Source organism: Rattus norvegicus, chromosome 18, assembly GCF_021556685.1.
Source record: "Rattus norvegicus strain SHRSP/BbbUtx chromosome 18, alternate assembly SHRSP_T2T, whole genome shotgun sequence".
Lineage (NCBI taxonomy): Eukaryota > Metazoa > Chordata > Mammalia > Rodentia > Muridae > Rattus > Rattus norvegicus.
In genome coordinates this window covers 15,913,949-15,939,073 of record NC_141551.1, presented here as the reverse complement: position 1 = coordinate 15,939,073, position 25,125 = coordinate 15,913,949, and the positions used below count along the sequence as shown (strand labels likewise).

The 25,125-nt window shown below is 45.0% G+C and overlaps 2 long non-coding RNA genes across 2 annotated transcripts; both read right to left on the bottom strand.

Annotated features, from left to right (window-relative positions):
* Positions 1 to 633: 633 nt before the first annotated feature.
* On the bottom strand, positions 634 to 23,199 carry LOC147999692 (uncharacterized). Its single transcript, XR_015642823.1, has 3 exons — positions 23,118 to 23,199; positions 21,609 to 21,750; positions 634 to 1,626 (listed from the first exon to the last, which is right to left on the bottom strand). It is a non-coding gene; the product is annotated as an uncharacterized LOC147999692 (long non-coding RNA).
* LOC147999693 (uncharacterized) lies at positions 11,380 to 18,251 on the bottom strand. The gene is made up of 2 exons (XR_015642822.1): positions 15,370 to 18,251; positions 11,380 to 13,141 (listed from the first exon to the last, which is right to left on the bottom strand). It is a non-coding gene; the product is annotated as an uncharacterized LOC147999693 (long non-coding RNA).
* Positions 23,200 to 25,125: the final 1,926 nt, after the last annotated feature.

The window sequence follows — 25,125 nt, the reverse complement described above, 5'->3', positions numbered from 1 at the left end:
GAAGACCAGAGGGAGAGTGTGGGAGCACTCAGACTGCTGGTTGCAGTTTTGAGGATGAAGGAAGAAGCCATGAGTGTGTGGTGCCTGTAGTGTCTACAGAGGCCAGGAGAGGGCATCAGATCCCTAGGGCTGGAGTTATGGACAGTTGTAAGCCATCATGCAGGTGCTGGGAACAGTCCCTGGTCCCTCCCCCTTCAAGAGCAGTCGGTGATTTAACTTCGGAACCATCTCTCCAGCCCATCTAGGTGTGTTAGGCAGATTTTTATATTTATTTTTAAATGTTTATTTGTATGAATATATAAAACCTTGCATCTTTCTCTGATGACATTATATTCCAAGCATTCTGAAATATCGTGCCATTAGCGTTAATTTTCAAAAGTTCTGAGAAGAATCTTATTTTAAGGATTTATTAATTTCATTTATACACATGTGGGTGTGCCTGCATGAGTTTATGTGTACCATGTGTGTGAAGGGAGTAGAGCTGCCTGCTGGGGTTACTGGGAATCGGACCAAGGGTCTCTGGAAGAACAACATTCTTAACAACTGAGTCATCTCCTTTGCCCCTGAAAAGCTTTCTAATAACATATCTTTAAATTTTTTTCCAGTGGAGTAAAAAGATCATCTTTCTAATTTGTCATTAATTTCTAGTTTTATTCCATCGTTATTAGAGAGTGCTCAAGATACTGCCATGTTACTAACACATTGCTTTGTGGCTGTCCACGTGTCCTTGAGTACAGTGCATTTTCTTTTTATCAAGGTCTGGGGCATCGTCTTCTGTCTTTGCTGCATACACTTCTATAAGATTTTCCTTGCTAATTGGATGTGGTTTGCGCACCCACAATCCCAGTACTGTGAAGTAAGGTGCCGCAGACCACCCAGGGGAGTGTGTCAGCAGAGGGACCAAGGCTTGGATTTCAGGTAGAGAACCGATTCGGCACGACAGACAGATACAAACTCGAGCTGTGTGCTGCTGCGAAAAGCTTTACTTCTTGGCGTAGATTTAAGCAGTTAGAACAGGTACATCATAATTGGCAGTCGTCCAGCTCTTATTCATCACCACACCAAATGTCTCTTGTAAGGAGGAAAACAGAACGTACAGTCTAGGAAACAGTTCTCAGCCGCAAACAATAGTTTAGAAAACTGCAGTTATACTGCCAGACTTGTGGGCACCAGGTATGCATTCATCATTTACCTTTGTCATAATAAAGTTTAAACTCTAAATTTATGGCCCCTCAGATTAGTAAGGAAACTTTTGTAACCATAGTTAACTCTTGATAAGTTTATTCAACTTGTTGGAACTTGTCTATAATCTTTCTAAAAGAATCGTTACTGTTTTGAATCATGCTAAACGAAACTTATCCAAAAGGGAGGGGAAAGGTTTTTCTGGAACAGTCATGTTGTTAGTAACTGCAATTAATTTCTCTCCTCTTTACTGGGAACTAATGGATACAGCAGTTGTATTCATCGCAGCCGTTGAGCTCATCAGGATCATGATGGTGTGAGACGTTTCCGTCTCTGAATTTTCAGTTCCTGAGACATCTAAAGGTACATGACCGGGTTGGGGATTTAGCTCAGCGGTAGAGCGCTTGCCTAGCAAGCAGGAGTCACTGGGTTCGGTCCCCAGCTCTGAAAAAAAAGAAAAAGAAAAAAAAAAAAGGTACATGACCATCTTCCCACACTGCTATATTCTTAAAATCAGATATTGTTGACAGGCTTAAAGTTACTAAGATCACCAAGGCTAGAACACAGAAGGCAAGCATAGACCCCAGTCATCATCTTTCTGTATGGAGACTGCCAGGGACCTCCAGGAGGCCAAGCCATTCCAGGCACATGCCTCTGTTCTGGATAGAAACGAAGCACAAGAGCTTCACGTCACACAGACTCTACTGGAGTGGGTGTGGCAATAAGGGGCAGGAAGACTGACAACTACCCTGAGCCATCATCTGAGTTCCCTCCAGGCTGGCCACCCACCACCCACCACCCACCACCCACCACCCACCACCCACCACCCACCACCCACCACCCACCACCCACCACCCACCACCCACCACCCACCACCCACCACCCACCACCCACCACCCACCACCCACCACCCACCACCCACCACCCACCACCCACCACCCACCACCCACCACCCACCACCCACCACCCACCACCCACCACCCACCACCCACCACCCACCACCCACCACGAGACAGAGTTTCTCTATGTAACATAGTCCTGGCTGTCCTGGAACACACTCTGTAGAGCAGGCTGGCCTCGAACTTGAAGATATGCCTGCCTCTGCCTCCCTAGTGCTCCCATTAAAGGCGTGCGCCACCACGGCCAGGGTTAGACATCATCTTAAGTTGTGCTTTTATCACTTAAGCAAGTCCTTCTTTGCCGAGCCAGCCACTTCCGGCTTGTGTTACATCTATTTGCTACAGAGTGTCAACATGCTTTCATGTTGCTTGGAGTCACTTTGTATTTCCACTTCACACTCTCACTTTGAAGCCCTGTCAGATCAACTTTTCTATGACCGTAGCTGGGTCTTGCTTTGTGAGGCAGATGGAAAAATTATTTCTTTAATTTTTTGAATTAAGACCTTTATGCATCTTAACATGGCCGCTATAGCTCATTTCAGCTTGGGAATATTTTGTTAGAAATACTCTGTGTGTTGAGCTGTATTTTACATTTTTTCCTAAATAGTCTGTTTTCTTTATCTTTTAACATTTTTCTTTCGGTGTTGAGGAAGACTTGTATTTTTACTCTTTGGTTATGTTTGTATGCCCGCCCTCCTCCTTCTCTATTTAATTTTCATCCATAGGTTCTTCTGCTTAACATTTTCCACTGTCTCTACTTCCTGCCTATATGCCGTGGTGTCACATGATCTTCAGACACGTTAATAACATCAGAGGTATTCATGTTATAAGTTGCTTAAGACAAGCTATGAGATAGGAGAAGTTGTGCTAGAAATAACTGCAAATTGCTGTAGTTTTCTCAATAGTTTTTTTTTTTTTTATTGACTCTGAAATCCCTGGTAATTGTGACCTGAGATGCGGCAGGAATGACTAAAGGCAGCAGAGGAGCTTGTTAAATTGATACTGATTAACAGAAATAAGTATTTGAATGTGCGTGCTTTAATTGGATAGCTACACACAGAAGAATGAGAGTGGGCTCTTGCTTCTCACCTTGCACAAAAATAAACTCTAAATGGTTCAAAACCCTTAATGTAAGAGCTGAAACTCTTACAGAAAAGACACTTGAAGATGCAGGCATAAGCAAGGACGCTGTTGATGAAATGAAGCCAAATATCAATTAATGGGATCCTGTGAAATAAACAAGGTGGGTCCCATACAGAGCAGGAGAGAAACCTTTGCAAAGGATTAGCACCTGTAACATACAGAGAACGAAAACTGAGACAAGCCATCAGCAACCAGTCAGTCAGTAAATACACCGATGGACTGAGCAGGCAGTGTTCAAGAGGTGAAGTATGGCTAGGCATGGCGGGGCACACTTTTTATCCCAGCACTGGGGAGGCTGAGGCAGGCAGGTCTCTGTGAGTCTGAGGCCAGCCTGGTCTACATATTGAGACCCAGGATGGCCAGGACTGCATAGAGAGATCTTGTCTCAAAACCAAAAAACAAAGTAACAACAAAAAGAGAAGAGTATACAAAAATATGTAAAACCTTAACACAGCTGTCAGAGAAACTCAATCCAGACTACACTGAGATTCCATCTTGCTCCCGCCATGGCCGTTACTATGGAAGTCAGAATGAAGGTTTTTCAAAAACAGTGGCCCTACTGCACGCCCCAGCTGTATGACTCCTGAAACCCTCCCCATCAGCACACCTTGGAGACACTTGAGCTTATGTTTACTGAACCGCTGTTTACAGTGGCCATAACGGAGCCAGCGAGCATAGACATCCATCAACTGGGGAAAAGATTAGGAAAATGCAGTGTATACACACAAAACGGAATTCTTTTCAGCCACAAAGGAGAGTGAACTCAGGAATGGGTGCAGCTGGCCGGTGGTTGTATTAAATGAAATAAGTCATGTCTTCTCTCATTGTGGATCCTGTCTTTTATACAGATACATGAAACCACGCGTGTATATACCACATGTGTATATGTGTTGTGAAAGTAGAGGTAACATTGTCCAGGGAGACCCAGGGACCAACAGGAAGAGGAAGGTATGTTCAACATACAATATATATTTGCATGAAGATTTAAAAAAATAGATACATTTTGAATCTTTAAAGAAAACCAGTAAAAGAACAAAAGAGAGTAAGAAAAATTGAATCAGTCTCACAAAATTCAGGAAATAAAAAGTCTACCCCCCCCACCAAAAAAACTCCCAGTAAAACCTGTGTGAACTGAAACTGGATATGAACTGTTTTGTACTGTGATTACGAGTGGTTACAGAAAACAAACAAGCAAACCAGCTCTCTGCTAGGTGTGAATCTCTCTAAAAACAAAACAGCCTATGAAAACAAATGCCAGGAAAATATTCACAAAACTAAAAATACAAATCAGACAGGATGGAGTTTAACACAAAAAACATTCATGGACTTTAGCGCAAAAAAAAAAAAAAAAAACCAACAACATTCTGTCAGAGTAAAGGGTTATCCTGTTATTAATAAGACTTAAATTCCAGTAAAAAGTCATATTCATATTTATGGACCTGAAAGTATATTTTCAATAAAAAAGCTGATAGACTGAAAATACAAATAATGCCGCAGTGAGATGTTGCTGTCGTCGACAGCCAGGTATCACTGTCCCCAAAGGTGTGTGTGTGGTCAAGTTCTTGATCACCAGCTGCTTTAGAAGGTTGTGGAACCCTTGGGACACAGGACACCACTGAATCCTGTCAGCCATCATGATGTGAGCAAGCTGTTGTTGCACACACACACACACACACACACACACACACACACGCACACACACACACACACGTACACACGTACACACATGCACATGCACACACATGCACATGCACACACATGCACATGCACACACATGCACATGCACACACATGCACACACACACACGCACATGCACATGCACGCACATGCACATGCACGCACACACACACACACACACACACACACACGCACATGCACATGTGATCTTTATCTGTGTGGTCTCCACTGTGCCTTGAACCAAAGTCCACCTCTCTTCCCCTGAGCTGTGTCTGTCAGATATTTCATCAGAGTAGTAAGAGAGGTAAGGCATACAGCTACAGCCAGGAAGATAACTACAAACACTGCTGAAGACGCAGAGAAACTGGCGCTATCACAAATGATTCTGGAGTTTTCTCAAAGAGTTTTTCCAGCATAAAAGTCCCAGGGTTGAAGAGACAGCTCAGAGGTCAAGAGCACTGGCTGCTCTTCCGGAGGTCCTAAGTTCAAATCCCAGCAACCACATGGTGGCTCACGACCATCTGTAACGAGATCCGATGCCTTCGTCTGGTGTGTTTGAAGACAGCGACAGTGTACTCATATACATAAAGTAAATAAATAATGCTACAAACAAAGTACTACTTAACTTCATAGTTGTTAGGTAAGTATATACACACAACCAGGGAAGACATATTACAGAAAATGTGTGCATAAATGCTTCTGCCATTATCCACCATAGCCAAAGAGTAGAGATAATGCTAATGTCCACCAACTGACCCATTCAATATGATATTATTTAACAATGAAGAGAAACAGTCCCTGCTTCAGTTTGGGAAAAAACCTCAAAACCATTATGCTAAGTGAAAGATGCCAGTCACAGAAACTATAGCTGGTTTGATTTCATTAAACATAGCACCCAGAACCCACAAATTCACAGAGACAGAAACTAGACCATTAGCTTCCTAGGGCTGAAGATTGAAGAGTGACTGCCAATGGCTGTCAGACCAGGGTGACGAAAATGTTCAGAGGTGGTTGTACTTCTGGTCCCACGATGCTCAACATTCTAAAAGCTACTGAAAGGCTGGAGAGATGGCTTGATGGTTAAGAGCACTTGCTGCTCTTCTAGAGGATCCAAGTTCAGTTTCCAGTACCCACATCAGGCGACTCACAATTCTCTGTAACTCCAGAGGAGCACCTATACACCTACATTCTCTCTCTGTCTCTCTCTGTCTCTCTCTGTCTCTGTCTCTCTCTCTGTCTCTCTCTCTCTCTCTCTCTCTCTCTCTCTCCCCCTCCCTCTCCCTCTCCCTCCCTCTCTGTCTGTCTCTCTCTCTGTCTCTCTCTCTCTCTCACACACACACACCCTTACACATAATTAAAAATAATAAAAATAATAAAAATAAAACTGTAAAAAATCTAATATGTATACTTTGAGGTAGTGAATTGGTTCTTGTTGTTATTGCTTGGTTGGTTGTTTTGTTCTTCAAGATAGGACTCCTTTGCGTAGGCCTGCTTCTGTAGACCAGGCTAGCCTTGAACTCAGAGATCTGCCTGCTTCTGCCTCCCAAGTTCCGGGATTAAAGACATGCATCGCCTCTGCTGAATTAGCGAATTGTGTGACATATGAATTATATCTTAAACATGTTATTAAAAAATCATACGTACAGGCACACACATTTAGCTCCAGCAATCAGGAGGTAGAGGCAAGCAGATTTCTGTGAGTTCAAGGGCAACCTGGTCTACATAGGAAGTTCTAGACCAGCCAGGGCTACTTAGTGAGATCTGTCTCAAAATAAAAGCCAAAACAAGCATAAAGGTAGATAGAAATAAAAGTAACAGACTAGAAGATGAAGGCACGAGTAAAACGCTCATGCCCTTATGAACTTAGACAGCTGAGGCTGTCTGCACAGCCAGCAGCAGCGACGGGGAAGGGACCCTGGCTCCCTCCTGGGGAGGACCCACTGGAAAGTGATGGCTGCTAGCAGAGGAAGCATCAGCTTTCTTTCAGTCCCTTGGTAGATCGGCCATGCTCAGTGGACAGCCTCACTCCAATGTGAACAGGAACAGAACTGATGTCCCTTAGTAGGTTATAAGAAACAGACGTGTAGTTAGGAAGGGGATGTGGGGGCATCAGGGAGGTAGTGCAGGGTGGGCGTGAGAAGGACAGAAATGTATTGTGCGCATGGATGAACCCTCAAAGAAGAAATAAAAATATATTATAAAGAGACAATGTCGATGAAAAATAGCTTCTGCTGAGCAGTCGTTTTGTCCTGTGGGCACAGTTACTCTGTGGGGCATTAAAAATGTCCACGTGTGCTCACCACTGCCACGGTGGGACCTCCTCTTTGGTTTAATGGATCTGGCTCTGCTGTGGAGTGGAGGCCGTGGTTTTATTCCCAGAGTCTCGCACCAAACTTCCTCTGGGGAGAGTTGCTCTACCTCCTGGGCCTCAGTTTCTTCATGTGTAAAATTAGAAGGAAATAGAGTGTGTAATCCCAAAGAGCTTCCAGCACTTATGTCCTCTGTGTGAGGCTGCAGCTACACTGTTCCTGGAGGCCCCTTGGCATTGACATGGGACCTGGTGTGTATCCCTGGTCAGCAGTTCCAGCCCCAGTTCGTCAGCAGAGCTTCTCGATAGCGGCTATGCAGACAGAAAGGGCAAGAGAGGAGTTCTTTTCCCTTTCCCCCCTTCCTTCAGGGAACTAGTGCCAATCTGGTTGTATGTTAAATTGAGGTACATGTGTGTGGATGTGCACATGTACTGGTGTAAGGGCCTTGAATGTAAGCACAGTACGTAGAAGTTGGAGGAGCGCCATGGTGATAGTACTTGGGTACATTCCGTTCCCTCTTCTGTTTGAGACAGACTCTGTCATTGGCCTGGGACTTTGCCAAGTAGACCAGTCTAGCTGGCCCACGGACATTCAGAGATCAATCTGTTTCCACCTCCCATTTTCCCATCACTAGATTCCAGGCACGTGACACCATGCTTTGCTCTTCAGGGATTCTGGGATCGAAACACAGATCATTTTGCAAGCCTGCTTTACTGAGTCACTGCTCCAGCCTTTTGAGTTTCTCTTTGTTTGTTTTGCTTTTCTTTTTTAACATCATTTGTTTGTGTTTGTGGTGGTTGGCAGGGGTTATACACATGACACGATGTGCCCATGGAGGTCATGAGACAACCTGTGATTGTCACTTTTCTCTTTCTCTGTGTGGATCCTGGAGATAGACTTGGGCCATCAGACTTGGTGGCGGTTACTGATATCTGCAGAGCCATCTTGCCAGCCCTCTCCTCGAGTGTTTCAGAGCCATGTTTTATCTTAAAATACTTTGTTTTTTAAAAGCTTATTATATGTATATTAAAAATAAGATTCATACGACTATTTCCTTACTTGCATCTTTCCTTCTAACAGCTCTATAGTTTCCTTCAAAAAAAAAGTCAAAGCATCTGTGACCCGAGATACATAAACTGACAGGAAAATGCGTCACGGTAAGCTTGCTTGTGACCAGTCAGGTGGAAACAGAGTGATGAAGGAAATGAAGCTAAGGCAGCCGTGGGCTGGCGGGCTGGCGGCAGCGTCACCTGATGAGTGTGAGTTTACGGGAAGAGCCACATTTGAATCTTCATTCATCAGTGGATGGATATGTGGCTGAGGTTCTGTTCATTCTGCGCATTGGTTTTCCTATCCATAAAAGGAAGGCAATATGCTTTATCTCTCGGAGTCGCATGATTTAGAGGTTATAATCCTGGCTGTAACAATTTCTAAGCACTCAAGGTAGCCGCTGCTGCTTTTGGTGTAGAACATATTGTCATCCTGCAGCCGCTTGCTGCCTGTCTGTGCTGAGCGCTGCGGACCCGGATCACCTGAGACTTCGGCAGACTTCTTCCTTTCACTGAGGTATGGCAAACATCCCAGTGTGGCAGCTTCCCCCACTGCAGTTTTATGGCAGACTACAGATACTACATCACTTTGTGCCCATGGCTAAATTCCCCCTTGCCTCAAAATTTCCAAAGGACAAGGTGTCTAGACTCACTGCCAATTCTAGATGTCAGCGTGACGATGGCCATTGTGATTTGTAGATTGGAACTATGGTCCAAAGTAATCTGATCAACCCAGAAAACCGAGGCTGTTTCTTCTCTAGATTCTTCTATAGGACCTGGAGTGTCGTTAACTTGCCTAGTAGCCTAGTCACATGGTGGTTTCTTTTAGATTTGATTCCTCTAAAACTAAAACCACCAGTATTTTCTTTTTTAATTCTCAAGCCTTCACCAATATTTTTAAGAAAACTTTTTTTCAGAGCCAGACCCTTGGGGTTCATCCTTTATTGTTACATGTATATTTGTGTGTGTATTCCAAATTGATACCTGTACTTACAGGTATAATTATATATACATATGTAAACATTTATTTATGACTAAATTAATGTATTACATCTCTGACACTGTGACAAAGATTCCTGAGATAACTGTCACATAAGGAAACAATGTTTATTTTGGCTCAGAGTTTTGTAGGCTTCAGCCCATGATCATCTGGGCCCATCACCTATGGGCCTGTGGTAAGTAAGGCAGACAACCATGGTGGCAGCACACAGCAGTGAAAGATACTTCATGGCAGCAGGGAAACAGACTAAAAGGGGCCTGGGGGCCCAATAGTCCCCCTAAGGTCACAAACCCAGTAACCACTCTTCAGTGAAACCCTGACTCCTAACTGCTCCCACTACCTCCAATACCAGCATGGGCTGGAGACCAAGCCTTTGGTCTTGGTACACAGGCTTTTGGGGGGCTATCCAGACAACAGCAATTTGTTTACATGAAGAGTCTCCCCAGTACTAAGCCTGGCATTACACACCTAGCATCTTTTGATAGGATGCTAGGAGTGTGCACTGACTTTTTGTGCAGATTTTCATAGCTTGCACACTTAGATACATTACTTCCACCAGAGTTGGGTGAGCAGGGAACTTAGGCGGGTCCTTGGATCACCGTTTCTCTGGGACTCAGAGACTATATCTGTACAAGGGTTCGTTGGCCTAGATCATATCATATGCTTTTCCCAGCCCTAGGATTTTTGCCCTTGCTCTTCTGGGGGCCCTGCTTGTTCTTTTTTTTTTTTTTTTTTTGGTTCTTTTTTTCGGAGCTGGGGACCGAACCCAGGGCCTTGCGCTTCCTAGGTAAGCGCTCTACCACTGAGCTAAATCCCCAGCCCCAAGGCCCTGCTTGTTCTTAAGCTCACCCTAGCACCTCACTTCCATTGCTGTGGACACTCTCCCCCCACCCCACCGCCCCACCATGCCCACTGTCACTCATACTCAGCAACAAGTGATGCTCAAACCCTCTGGGCCTTGTCAAGTCACTGGTCACAAGTCACAGCCCATGTCGGCCTGCAGGTCCTCAGTCATTGGATTATTCCAGAACGCTCCAAAACCGTTTATAGGTGGGTTCCCAAATGTCACCCACAGTGCAAATAAGATGAGCAGTAGCCACACGTAAGCCTGAAGCAAATCCTAACCTTCCTGGCTGCTATAATGGTTGGTTTTCACTTTCAACTTGGGACAATCTATAATCTCCTGGCAAGGGGGTTCTCAAGAAAGAATTTCGTATACTGTCAGGTTGGCCTGTGAAGGATTTTTCTTAGTTGGGTTACTTGAGTTGGAAAGACCCACCTTGAATTCGGACAACACCAATCATGGTCTGGGCCCTAAAAAAATGCGTGAGTTGTTTGTTTAATGTATGTGAATATACTGTCACTCTCTTTAGACACAGTAGAAGAGGGCATTGGCTGTGAGCCACCATGTGGTTGCTGGGAATTGAACTCAGGACCTCTGGAAAAGTAGTCAGTGCTCTTAACCACTGAGCCATCTCTCAGCTTTTTGTTCTCAATGGAACTGCACCATGATTCTGTGAGTCTGTGTTTTGACTGAGTATATGATGTGACTGGCTGCCTGGGACTCCTTCTTGACTACTGTGAAATGATAGCATGAAACCTGGAAATGTGAGCCACAAATCACCACTTTCCTAAATTGATTTTGGAGCAGGGGGAGGTCAGGGTATTTAGAATCACAGAGACAGATGTGGAACTAAAGTGGGATCCTTGTAAGCTCCTGGACATGGAGAAGTGTCCACACTGAGCAACTTGTCCACACCTCACAGTTTGTCTCCTGCAAGCTCCTTTGTTAAACTCCTCAGTGTGGTAAAAAAACCAATGTGTAATTTTTGTTTGTTATTTTTTTTTTTTTAGCGACATAGTCTTGCTATGAAGTCCATGCTAACCTTAAATCCCTGATCCTCTTCCCTCAACTTCCTAACTGCTGGGATTAAAGGTATTTGCCACCATGCCTGGCTATAAAAACTCATCTTCATGACAAGGGATTTCCTCCTCCAATTGAAGCCTGGTCTCCAGAATATAAACAGAGAACAATCTGGAACTGAAAGATCCCACGCAGAGAGACCCTTACTCAAGTCTTGGGAAATCGCGGACCCCAGACACAGAGAGACCATTTTGGATGTAATAAGCAAAGGCGAGGTTTATTACGGAGACCTATTACAGAGATCTCCGGGCCGACACATATCCCGCGCAGGAGACAGAGGTGTCGGCCCCGAGAGGCTGGGAAAAAGAGTATTTAAAGGCAGAGGCTGTGAGCACCAGGGGATGGGGGATGTCAAAGGGGAATGTACCACAAGTTACAAGATTGTTTTATGGCTCCAGGAGATAAGGGGACGCCAGAAGGTTTTATGGCCCCCTGGTTCCTGGAACAGAGCTACTAAATCAGGAGAAGGGTAGGGTCTTCAGGTCCTCATTATTTTTAAACGTTTGTCAAAACTGATGGAGCATTTGTATTTGAAACACCTCTGGTTAGGCTTGGGCTGCCCGGTTTCTTGGAATGCTCTCTGCAGGACACAATGGCTGAAAAGCACAAGTAGGGGCTTATCAGGGTCTGGAGGACATCTGGTTAAAGTATGACTCTGAGTAAGCTGGGGGGACGTCTTTGGATGGTTTATGGGTCAGTCCTCGATAGCCTGAGCTGGTTCTTGCATTCCTTTTCTTTATCTTTATGGCCTGCTATTCCTGGCGGCAGGGCTTAGCCCTGAGTTTGTGGCTTTTGGGGCTAACTCTTTTAATTTTATATTTTTAAACCTAGAATTCGTATAATTTTCTTTTCATTCCCGTCTTCTCCTACTAAATAATTCTAATCTTAGAATTTTGATATCAAGTCTTATTTGGTCTCACCAGTTGTCCTAACTGACTGGTACTGTTGTCTCAGGACCATCAACCGCACAGCACCCACTCAATTTTTAACAAAAGCAATTAACCTGTTTGTCACGCAGGAGCCAAAAACTAAAACCAAGAAAATTATTAATAATGGCCCAGCTGTAGCAGAGAGTAGGGTAGTCATCCAGGGAGATCTACTAAACTAGCTCTCGAACTATCTCTGATGTGTTTTTCTGTCTGTCTTTTGTCTAACCTTTTTCTAAGTTTATTTATGGAGTCTTTAATTACTCCTGAATGGTCTGTATAGAAGCAACATTTTTCTTTTAGTATAGCACACAGACTCTTTCTTTAAGGAATATCAGGTCTAATCTTTTTTTATTTTGAAGGACTACCTCTGAGAGGGAGGTTAGGTATTCTTGGAGGTCAGCTAAAAAGTCTTTTACTCTTTTTATATCTGAGTCAATGGCAGTTCTGAATTCTCTATAAGCCTTGTATTGTAGGGCAACAGCAGATGTCCTTGTGCTGCCCTTGTAGCACCTAGATAGCCCTAGCCCTAAGTAATTCTCAACTCTTTTTTTTTGTCTCTTACTAAGTCTTTAGCATCAGGATTTCAATCTGGACACTATCTGAACCTATACACCAAGGTCATGACTGTCTTTCAGAACTTCTAAACTTATATAGGTTGTGATCCCTGAGGCACAGTCCCAAGAAGTGTTAGGAGTATTAACATATGTAATGTTACATCATTTGTAATAGAAATCAAGCCTATCCCCACACCTATCTCGATGGAACCCAGGACAAACATGACTGAATTTCTCTCTAGGTCCCAGCTCTCAGCCCTAACAGCTAGTACACGGCTGGTGAGGGCTGAGAATTGACGGCTGTCAGGGTGGTCAGCAGCACCAGGTATGGTCCTTTCCAGCGAGGATCGAGTGTCTGGGCTCAGTGTAGCTGCTTCCGACCTGGAACTGATGGGATGTCTCAGGGGTCTCCGGGGCATAGGCTGCTGTCAGCTGTGAGCAGATTTCTTTCTGTATCACCTGTAGGTCTTTTAGCCTGGCACACAAATCATTATTACTATGACATGTTGGTTCAGTAACATCATCTAATACAGTCAGAGGAGCTGAGGCCCCATATAAGATCTCAAAGGGGGTAAGGCTGAATCTGGAAGGGGTATTTCTTGCTCTGAAGAGAGCAAGAGGGAAGGAGTGTCACCCAGTCTGTGCCAGTCTCCATGGTCAATTTGGTCAGGGTCTCTTTTAGAGTTCTATTTATTTACTCTACCTGAATTGAGCTTTGAGGTCTGTAAATACAATGTAATTTTTAATCGACCTCTAAATACTTGGCCACACCCTGGCTTACCTTGGCAACGAAAGTAGGACCGTTGTCTGACCAGATTACCTTGGGCATTCCAGACCTGGGGAAGATTTCTTTCAGTATCTTCTTGATGATTGTAGAGGCCGTCTCTCGTTTGGTGAGGAAAGCTTCTATCTATTCCTGAAAAAGTATCTACAAGCACTAGGAGATACTTGTGATTATATTTTTCTGGTTTTATCTCAGTGAAGTTCACTTTGACTTTTTATTAAACTCTCTAGGTCTCTTTGTCTTGTTTGTTTGTTAAGCATTTGTTTACTGACGTATCTTATATTTTTTACTGTCTCTCTTGGCTAAAATCTTAAAGTCTATTACATATACCTTAACTACTTGGACAAACTTTTTATCTCCTAAATGAGTCCATTTCTGTATTTGGCAAAGTGAGTCTTTTCTTTGTTTTCTGGGGAGTATAGCCTTCCCCTCAAGTGTGTCATTGTCTTTTTATCTTTTAAACAACTTGGGCCTTTTCTAAGTGAGGCCATCCCTTAGTCTAATCCTAGTTCTCAGTGGCTGTCTCTTGCAGGCCTGTAACCAGGATAGGCTCCTGTATAGCCATTTCCCGAGCCACTTTATCTGTTTTGTCACTGCCCCATGTCACTGAATCTCTTCCCTCCTGTTTTCCTGGGCAATGAATAGTACTCACAGTTGTTGGCTTCATCAGGGCATCCAAGAGATGGCAAAGGCATCTGTGGCGCTGATGTGCTGGGGGGGTAGAGGTTCAGCCATTCTAGATGACATTGTGTTGTCCACCATGGCAGCACCCACTTGTCTCTGACCTTCATTCATGAAGAGAACTGTTCCTGTCTGTGGACAAGGTCCTCGGCTTTCAGCAGGGGTCAATCAGCCAGTCGCAGAGGTCTTTCCTCCACCCATGTGCTTCTGTCAGTGTTTGACACTCGTGCTGTGGTGGCTCCAGGTCCGGATTGGGCAGCAAGGTGACCAGATTGTCCCCAACCGGTGGAGAATCTAGTCCATGGCAGCTGACCAGTGGTCCCATCTTTGGACACTCTATCAGCCACTCTATCACAGTTTAAGTCCTGGATTGGGTGATAATTGTTAGTGCCCGGCTGGCAGGAACGGTGTGTTTCAGGCAGAAAAGCACTAAGCCATTCAACTCCCAGCATCAGTTACTGGTGTACTGAGACAGGTCTTAAGCTCCACATACACAGTCTATAGATATGTATATACATGGCCTCATCCAGCCATTTCAGCCCACGCAAGCCAATTTGGAGAGCAATTTTCTCATGAGCAAGGGATGGGGGCAGTCAGGGATGACCATGAATTAGTGGGTGGGTTACCCGGCCCACGCCAAGGTCCACTGTTCTTCGGGCAGTCCATAAGTATTGTTTGTTGTCAGTAGGCCCCTGTACCAAAGGTCTTTGGATACTGGCCCACTGGAGCATAGGAGCACAGAGCATTGGGTCCCTGTATCCACAAAACAACTGGGCGGGCTTCCCTTCCATCTCTGTGCATAGCCAGCACCAAGAGGCTCTCCAGTGTCCCCTCTTGTTCTTTCTGGGGCAGTCCCTGACCCAATGTCCTTTTTCTTCGTATTAGGCACACTGATCTTTAGCCAGGAATTCTCTTCTGTTGTCAGGTACTATCTTCCTAGGTTCCCTAACTACTGTGGCCAGTATATGTTCCTCTCTTGTCTTTTATCTCTCTTTAGCTCTCTAACTTCTTTTTTTTGTCTCTTTTTTTCCCTAGCTTTCTGTTCTTTTTACCTCTTTTTTTTTTAACCTTACTTTCTCTGTAACTTACACTAACTCTCAGCAACTTAACTTAACCCTTCAAATTTTTGTAACTTTTTTTTTCATATCCTTTCTTTATCTTAGCCAGATTGGTGGGGCATTTTCTAGCCCCTCAGAGACCCACCCTTGGAGCCTGGCAGCAGACCTGGCACTCCCTACCTTTAGGCGTCTGAAGAGAGCAGGCAGAAGTGAGGGCCTTCTATCCATCTCTGGAACACTTTTTCTGGCCTCTAGTAGGATTCCGTCTTTCCTCGGTGGTAAAGAAGACCTGTAACAGTTACTAACAAGCATCTCAAATGGGATGGTGAGAAAACAAGGGAATCTTGAGAATAGAGGTCCACTGAAGAGGGCAAATAGCATTTAGTCACACAGCTAAGCCAGGAGGCTTTCTTGGGACAAAAAGACCTTGTGTCTGTGAAACAGAAAAGTGAGCAGAGGGGCAGCCTATCTGCTACCGGCTGTCTCTCTGGACTTAGATTTTCCCTTAAGGAGTACTTTCCTTTAGTGTCAGCTCAGTGGTTTTATCGCTCAAGAGACCCATCCTCTAAATGGCACTAGGCTTTCAGTAACAACTAATAATAAAAGGATGGAGAGACGATAGAACCTGAGTGTTAGATACTAAGCAGCTGACAAAAGAATTGTAACCAGTTCACCTGGGGCTTCTTGTCTCTTATATCTAATAAAGAGATTGTTAATACTATAGTACCAACCTTTAATAAAAAAAAACTATAGCTCTCTCCATGTCTCTGAATATCAGGACTGTAGTAGTAGTCCTTTACCAAACTGTCTCAGTGGGCTAAGGGCCCATGGAAACGAAAACATTAATCCTGACCTCGGCCACAGCCAAAGCCTGAATTCTAAATTCAAACTGGCAAAACAAAACAAAGTTCTTTACAGTTTGTTGTAGATTCTTTGAAACTATTTTAGGGGCTTCTCTGCCCCCCAACCTGGGACATTTCTACCACAGGGGCAGGAACTGGCTGCTGTGGGGATAGGATCAAAGGCATTCTCCATGCTAATGATGACCAGTGAGAAAAGTAATTTAATGCTGGAGACTGACTCCTCTCTTGGAATAGGGCCAACAGATAAGGCAGGCTCCTTAAAGAACTTCTCTTAATGAGCACCCTCTTTCTGTGAGCAAGAGTTGAAGGTCTGGTCACTAAAAGCAGAAATTCCTTTCTTGTTCTTGTTTTTCTTAGAGTCCTCTCCCACCTCACTCTCAGCCTTTTTAGATTATTCTTTATGTAGCATTTTTAACACAGCCTGTCCCTTTTTTATAGCCTGTTGACAGCATTTCTGATCTTTTAGGCAGCTATGTACTAAGTGTCATACCGGCTGAAACTCTACCTTTAAGATTCTTTGTTTCTAAGCAAAATTTAAATCCTTTTCTAGCTTATCTCAGCTGTCCACCATGAGATTCCCAGAGATCGCAAACCAAGGTGTAGTAATTCACTAAGAAATCTTTTTATAGTGTTTCTTTTTACCTTAAGCCTTTTTCTTTTAAACAGCTCCTGAAGAGCCAGAAAAATTGGGAGAGACTTGAGAAGTCCCCATGCTCGCTGCAGCAGCTCCGCAGCTAATTTCGCTCCCCCCTACTGTGTGTTTCAAGCACAAGCACAGATAAAACACTATGTTTTAAAAAATTAACGTTGGCTATCAACCAAAACACCGACACTAGAGCGGGGTCCATAAAATTAAGTTTCTTACTCACTATACTTGTTTCATACCGGAGGCCTAATCTGGGGAACTTTTTTATTTACGAGCAGTTTTGTCCTCAAGGTTTTTGTTAATGTCTGTTTACACAACTGTTAACAGCAGCTAGGCTGATCAAGGGGAGTAAAGGGTGGCGCCTCTCTCCTTGGAGAGGAGGCTCAAGAGAGAAAGACAAAACTCCCTGGCAGAAAACAATTTTTCTCAAACAAATTATTTTTAACTCTTAACTTAAGCACCAAGAGGACCAAGTAAAACTCTTTGACGAACAAAGCAAACAGTTTCATGATTTCAAACACAGTCATCAGTCCAAGATTTTAAACACAGTCGTCAGTCCAAATTCGAACACAGTCGTCAGTCCAAAATTCAAAAACGAAACAAAAGCCAAAAAGACACTCGACAATACCACAGAAAACAAGCCAGACAAACAATATCAAGACAAAGCATCTTATAACCAACTTTCACAGATGCCTGGTACCTTCAGTACGTGGCCCAAACTGCAGCTTAACCTTAGCTGCTTTTGGGATGAGATGGACCATCTGATTCCACCTCCCAACAGGATTCCAGAGTGTCCTCTTGTCCTAACGACTAAGCACACTTGTCCGTGCCTATATTTAAATAGGCAGCCGAACTCGACCTCTGACGGAGTGGGATTCTTCGTCCACTTCCGCCTAGGTAAAAGGAGCATTCCATCTCCTTTGTTCCAGAAAACCAGAGTCAGGTCCTCCTGACTGTCCATAGCCGGGCTCTCCCGACTGTTCTCCGCCCGTGGAACGTCTTCCAGGGGCTGCAGCCTTGCGGGCCCGGGGCGTCCCCCCTTCCGCAGCCAGGGGGTCCTCACGGACCACAAAGGCAGCTGCACTGAGTGGGGATACACATCCACTCTCCTACAGGGCAGGAATACACATCCACCCTCTTACCACAGGGCAGGAATACCCATCTGCCCTCTTACCACAGGGCAGGAATACCCATCTGCCCTCTTAACACTGACCAGTACTAAGACACACATATATACACACACGGTGGAACCAAAACAGAGACAGACACAGACTGACAAATGCGGCGCCGCTCACACAGAAACACTCAGACAAACATCCAACTCACCTCCAAGGGGTCTTCGGAGTCTGGGGTAGTCGCGCAGATCCCGGACGAGCCCCCATAAATATGAAAGATCCCACGCAGAGAGACCCTTACTCAAGTCTTGGGAAATCGCGGACCCCAGACACAGAGAGACCATTTTGGATGTAATAAGCAAAGGCGAGGTTTATTACGGAGACCTATTACAGAGATCTCCGGGCCGACACATATCCCGCGCAGGAGACAGAGGTGTCGGCCCCGAGAGGCTGGGAAAAAGAGTATTTAAAGGCAGAGGCTGTGAGCACCAGGGGATGGGGGATGTCAAAGGGGAATGTACCACAAGTTACAAGATTGTTTTATGGCTCCAGGAGATAAGGGGACGCCAGAAGGTTTTATGGCCCCCTGGTTCCTGGAACAGAGCTACTAAATCAGGAGAAGGGTAGGGTCTTCAGGTCCTCATTATTTTTAAACGTTTGTCAAAACTGATGGAGCATTTGTATTTGAAACACCTCTGGTTAGGCTTGGGCTGCCCGGTTTCTTGGAATGCTCTCTGCAGGACACAATGGCTGAAAAGCACAAGTAGGGGCTTATCAGGGTCTGGAGGACATCTGGTTAAAGTATGACTCTGAGTAAGCTGGGGGGACGTCTTTGGATGGTTTATGGGTCAGTCCTCGATAGCCTGAGCTGGTTCTTGCATTCCTTTTCTTTATCTTTATGGCCTGCTATTCCTGGCGGCAGGGCTTAGCCCTGAGTTTGTGGCTTTTGGGGCTAACTCTTTTAATTTTATATTTTTAAACCTAGAATTCGTATAATTTTCTTTTCAGAACAATACAACACTGTCTGGGGAAAGTAGACAAAAGCTCCTTGTTGTCCCTTGATTTACATTTTCTTTGCAGCAGATGGGCTGCCTCTTTCTTAGTGAGGCCCCCTTGACTGACGGAGCTTTCCGGGTAGTGCTGTGTGTCTACAACAAGAGAGACTTTACAAATTAAAGCTCCAAAAGGTTTTTCCTCTTTTTAGGGTTTTATATGCTTTCTTGTTGAGAAATATTTCAAAACTAGAAGTTTGTCTTGCTGTTTACCTATGAAGTAAATACTGGACTTCTACCCTGTAGGAGGAGTTACCGAGTCACAATCCTAGTGCTAGGGGTGTATGTGTGTGTGTGTGTATGTGTGTGTGTGTATGTGTGTGTGTGTGTGTGTGGTGTGTGTGTGTGGTGTGTGTGTGTGGTGTGTGTGTGTGGTGTGTGTGTGTGTGGTGTGTGTGTGTGGTGTGTGTGTGTGTGTGTGGTGTGTGTGTGTGTTGTGTGTGTGTTGTGTGTGTGTGTCTGTGTGTGTGGTGTGTGTGTGTGTATGTGTGTGTGGTGTGTGTGTGTGTGTCTGTGTGTGTGTGTCTGTGTGTCTGTGTGTGTCTGTGTGTATCACTCATGAACTGAGGTAGAAGGATTTCTAGTTCAGGGCCAGACTGGGCTATAGAGAAAGTTCTAGAGACTGCCTCAAACAAAGAAGGAACAAAAGGCCAGACACAATGTCATACCTATTACTTGGGAGGCTGAGACAGGAGAATGCTGTTCTGTGTGTTTCAGGTTAACCTGGGCTACATAGATCCTGACTTTAACTTTTAAAAAAAGAAAAAAGGAAGTAGAACTGGCTGGACATCTGTCTCAGTGGTTAAGAGTACTTGTTGGCCCTGCAGAGAATCTGGGTTCACTTCCCAGCATGCTTGGTGGCTCATAAGCATCCATCACATCAGGAACCAATGTCCTTTTTTCACTTCTGCAGGTCCCAGGCATCTGCACGATGCACACACACATGTGTAAGCAGAACTCACACACATAAGAAATATAAATAAATCTAAGTCAGGTGTTGGATCCCAGTTTGTGGCAGTGGAACAAATGGCCGGGTACAGAATGGAGTTTACAGGACCATGTGTGTTTGTAGCGTGAAATTATTAAAAAATAAACAATTCATGCTATTGCCAGCTAGGCACTGGCCGGCAGTCTTGGTCTGTTCCCAGCCGGGTACATAGCCCGAGACTGCATGCTTCCCTTAGCCAATGCCTCTCCCACCAATGCTGCCTCTGCCTCTCCAGAGCTCCAAAATCGCTTGCCTCTTGGTCCCGCGCTAGCCACTGCCAAACTGTTTTGCACTCCCAAATTTCCTCAGCTAGCTCTGCTGTGGTTACCTTCCCCCTGGAGCTCAGCCTAACAGTCCATGGTCTACATTTGGCTACTATTGCTCCTTCCTGGTCATCCAAAAAAGGGAGCGTTTGTTTCTCCTGAATTCCCTCTTTCTCTCAGACCCAGAAGGGCCACCTACTCCTCTCCCAGTGGTGATTGGCTTCTTGTCTTTATTATCCAATCAATTAATTAGGGGAAAATTCCACTACATGTGCTTGTTTCTTTTTGTTGCCATACAAAATACCTGACAAGAACAATCTAATGAAAGAAGTTCGTTTTTGATTTAAAGTTTAAGAGCACAGTCCATCACGGTGGGAAAGGCGTGGCGGCAGGAGGGTGAGGTAACTGGTCCCATCGTGTCCACAACCAAGAAGAGAAAGATGAATGCATGCTGATCCTTACCTATCTTTCTCCTTTTTATTCAATCTAGGACCCCAACCCGTGGAATAATGCCACCAACATTTATGGTAGATCTTCCCACCTCAGGTAAACCAACCTAAAAGTTCTCCCTCGAGGACATATGCAAAGCCAGGTCTCCTAGGTGACTTTAAATCCCATCTAGTGACCAGTTTTGACCATCCCAACTAGGTATTCATAAAGAGCAGGAGAATGAAACTTGTCCCCGATACCTGTTTCTTAGAGTCTTCTGCTTTGTGTCAGGTTGTAAAAGAAAGAGCAAAAGTGCAGCCGGCCTAGGTGTACAGCACCCTACATTTATCAGGTCCTAAAATAACAGTGAGAGGTCAAGTTCCTCAGCTAGACTCATTTCACACCACGTCTCCTGATTCCAAACCTAGAGATCTCGTGTACTAGTCTCGGAGGCCACTGAGGATACCAGGGCTCTGTTGAGGCTCCTAAGGGAAAACAATTTCCTCTTGGGCAAAAGATGGAATCTACCTCTGGCCCTAGATGGGAGCAGGGCATTCTGATCTGCTCCAAAGGTTACAGCATTGCGGAAGACTGTCTCCTCCCTCTAGAGTTAATCCAGATGCGCCTGCCAATCAATTAAATGCTTCACCTAAAGCCATGCATGGATGTGTTTGCAGAGCTTCTAGGTTGTAGCGTTGTTTTCTTTTTCTTCTTTCTGTCTCTTTCCCCAACGCCTAAGCATGGTTTCTCTGTGGCTCTGGGCTTTCTCATTCTTTCTCTGAAGCTCCTCTCCCCGTCCCCTTTCTGTTGTAACTGATATAAACAATATGGCTTTCTCTCTTCCTATGTTTCTTCTCTCCCCAAGAAGCTGCCAAGGTTTACAACTTGTTCGCCCTGGGTAGTTTCATTTTTCTCTCTTAAACTTCTCTTAATGAAGTTGTCCTTGAGATTCTTTCCAGGTCCTTTTCGAAATTATTTTATTAATGAGACTAAGAATCCAAAAGAAAAAACAAACAATTTTTCTAGCAACATATGGCACCCAACACGAACCTCCCTAAGGTACCTGGTACACTTTCTTCTGCTTCTCAAGAGCGGGTTTTCTCTCAGCTGCAATGAAGACAGATGCCATCCAGGGCATGAAGTCCAGTAGGGCTTTCGCTGAGCTCATGGTTCTTCTCCAGCTTGGGAGCTCAGCTGCAAAGGTCCTGGGGAAGGAAGAGTGGAAGCAAATGAGGAAGCTGTTGCTATAAAATTAAAATAAACTGGCTTTCTTTCTTTCTTCCTTTCTTTCTTCCTTTCTTTCTTTCTTTCTTTCTTTCTTTCTTTCTTTCTTTCTTTCTTTCTTTCTTTCTTTTTATTAACTTGAGTATTTCTTATTTACATTTCGAGTGTTATTCCCTTTCCCGGTTTACGGGCCAACATCCCCCTAACCCCTCCCCCTCCCCTTCTTTATTGGTGTTCCCCTCCCCATCCTCCCCCCATTGCCGCCCTCCCCCCAACAATCATGTTCACTGGGGGTTCAGTCTTAGCAGGACCCAGGGCTTCCCCTTCCACTGGTGCTCTTACTAGGATATTCATTGCTACCTATGGGGTCAGAGTCCAGGGTCAGTCCATGTATAGTCTTTAGGTAGTGGCTTAGTCCCTGGAAGCTCTGGTTGCTTGGTATTGTTGTACATATGGGGTCTCGAGCTCCTTCAAGCTCTTCCAGTTCTTTCTCTGATTCCTTCAACGGGGGTCCTGTTCTCAGTTCAGTGGTTTGCTGCTGGCATTCGCCTCTGTATTTGCTGTATTCTGGCTGTGTCTCTCAGGAGAGATCTACATCCGGCTCCTGTCAGCCTGCACTTCTTTGCTTCATCCATCTTGTCTAATTGGATGGCTGTATATGTATGGGCCACATGTGGGGCAGGCTCTGAATGGGTGTTCCTTCTGCCTCTGTTCTACACTTTGCCTCCCTAGTCCCTGTCAAGGGTATTCTTGTTCCCCTTTTAAGGAAGGAGTGAAGCATTCACATTTTGATCATCCGTCTTGAGTTTCATGTCTAGGGTAATTCAAGCATTTGGGCTAATAGCCACTTATCAATGAGTGCATACCATGTGTGTTATAAACTGGCTTTCTTTTACCCCGCACTAGATCCGGCACCATCGTGCCCCAAGACATCTGGTAGAATCTTCATCTCAGACAGCAAAGCGTCTCACCCACTCTGCTCCATCCCATATCACACTGCCAATGGCTACTCTCTGAGCCTGACAGCAATCTCTACCTATCTAGTTCCCAAAGCAGGTTGTCACCATGCCAGTCATACACGTGTCTCCAGCCACCACATTCTCTCTCTTTTTTTTTTTTTTTTTTTTTTTTGGTTCTATTTTTCGGAGCTGGGGACCGAACCCAGGGCCTTGCGCTTCCTAGGCAAGCGCTCTACCACTGAGCTAAATCCCCAACCCCCACATTCTCTCTTGAATTCATGAGAGACCACACAACACAATAACCTCTGATCCAATTGATAAGATATAATTCCCCACCTAGACATACAAAGCCCTGTACACATCCATCCCTTAAGAATATTCATAACAACCTGTAAATGTGCAGAGAGGAATCTTAACATCAGCCTCCATGTTCTCTCAGCTGCTTCTCCTGCTTCCTCCAGTCTCCTCCTCTCTCTAAAACTTTTCTCCTGCCCATCCTTCCTTCTTGTCCAATGACAGGCCTCGTTCTATCTTGTACCTGTCTCTACATGTGTAATGACATCATCCTGCAGGAAGCCATGTCTTCTACATGCTGGGTACTTTGATGACCTCCCAAGCAACCACAGAACTTGCCTTTCTCTGACCTCCTGCCCTGCCGTCTCTCAATCCTCATTCTCCCCCAAAAGGAAGGCACCTTCTTTGCTAAAGCTGATCATAGAACTGGAATCCTTATCCCCAGAGCAAGATACAACGTCTTAAAGTATTCCACAGTTTCTCTGTCTTCTTTTTGTTTCGCCTGAGACAGGGAGGTGACTGAGTCTTAAGAGGGTAGAACCTGGTGTCCTGCAATCAAGGGACTACCCTGGAACCCCTCAAGGATGTATAACCTCCCTTCAAAACACTAATTGCCTATGACTGCCACTATCACTAGACCTCCTCCATTCTTGAGACTATATAAACAATAAAGACAGACGAGAGTCACTCTCAGACAAGCCAAGCTGCAAATAAGACCACATCAACTGGCTGGAAATAGCAGAAACCAGCCAAGCTACCCGGAAGGAGTTTAGAGCAACCGGGGCACCCGGAAAGGACACTCTCCAACCTGCTGAGTGGCTTGCAGGCTGTGCAGTGAGCTTCAGGTTCCCAGCTTTTGTGAGGTCACCCATGCTAGAGTGGACATTGGTAATGCGGCTGTCTTTGAGTCTTTTCTGCTCCTCACCCAAATTCTTGTAAGTAACACCAATAAATAACTTCCGTGGTTCACCAAGCTGGACTTTGATGGTATCCATACTTTAGTCTGTCATGAGCTCCTAGGTGAGTAGGTGTGTGTGTGTGTGTGTGTGTGTGTGTGTGTGTGTGTGTATCCCCAGGAAAAGTCTGTCACAAAACAGAGACACAAAGGCACGGGATAGGAGCGCTAGGAACTTGACCACAGAGGATCATCTGGGACTGGAGAAATGACTCAGGAATTAAGAGCACCTGTTCTTTCAGAAGACTGGGGTTCTCTTTCTAGCGCATATAATGTGGCTCACAACCATCCATACCTCCAGTTCTAGGGGATGCAATGTTTTCTTCTGACCTCTGTGGGCACCGCATACATACATGCAGGCAAAACACTCATACATATAAAATGAATAAACCTTTCTTTTCTCCTTTTCTCCTTCAGGAAAGAGCTCATCTAACCTATCCTTGTCTAAATCAAGCTAACAAGTCCTTCATTACGAGAGGTTCTCTACCCAGATTGTCCTGCTCTGTACCTGGGAAGAAACGCTACAACTGGCCTATAGCCACCCGACAAGCAAAATGTATTTTGCTTTTTTCTAGCAAACGTGTCTTCTATTACAGGCTCTGATGTGCTGCTCTTCACCGGCAGAGAACCTTGTGCTCACACCGTGGTGCTACCCTGAGCAGTCTGGGCTCCAGAGAGTCCTTATTCCAACTTGGGAATCTGTGGTGACAGCAGGATACCCTCGTGTCTCAGTTTTCCAGGGATCATGCATTCTGTGCCTGGGTGTTTGTGCAGTTTCCTGTGTGTGCACCTAGGACCCGGGGCCTTTTTACCAGGTCAGCAGACCAGACCCGGAGACCCCATGGTTGCCGGTCCTGATACCTGGACCATCATTCAGACATCTTGTCCTTTCCTGTCTCTAGGCATAGGAATCAAATCCAATGTGCTAGTTGACGACCAGGTCTCCATCTGGACCCTCCAGAGGCCTGAGGATCATGGAGTCCAGGAGAGGGCTGTGGAGGTGTGGGGACAAGGGAGAGTCTATCTAGCGACAGCTTCACTCTCCGGCAGCATTGTGGTCAAAGACTGGGGCTCCCCCAAGTGCCATTTGGTTGGAACAGGAGGCATTTCTAAATCAGTTACCATTTGTGCTCCAGATTGCAGCACAC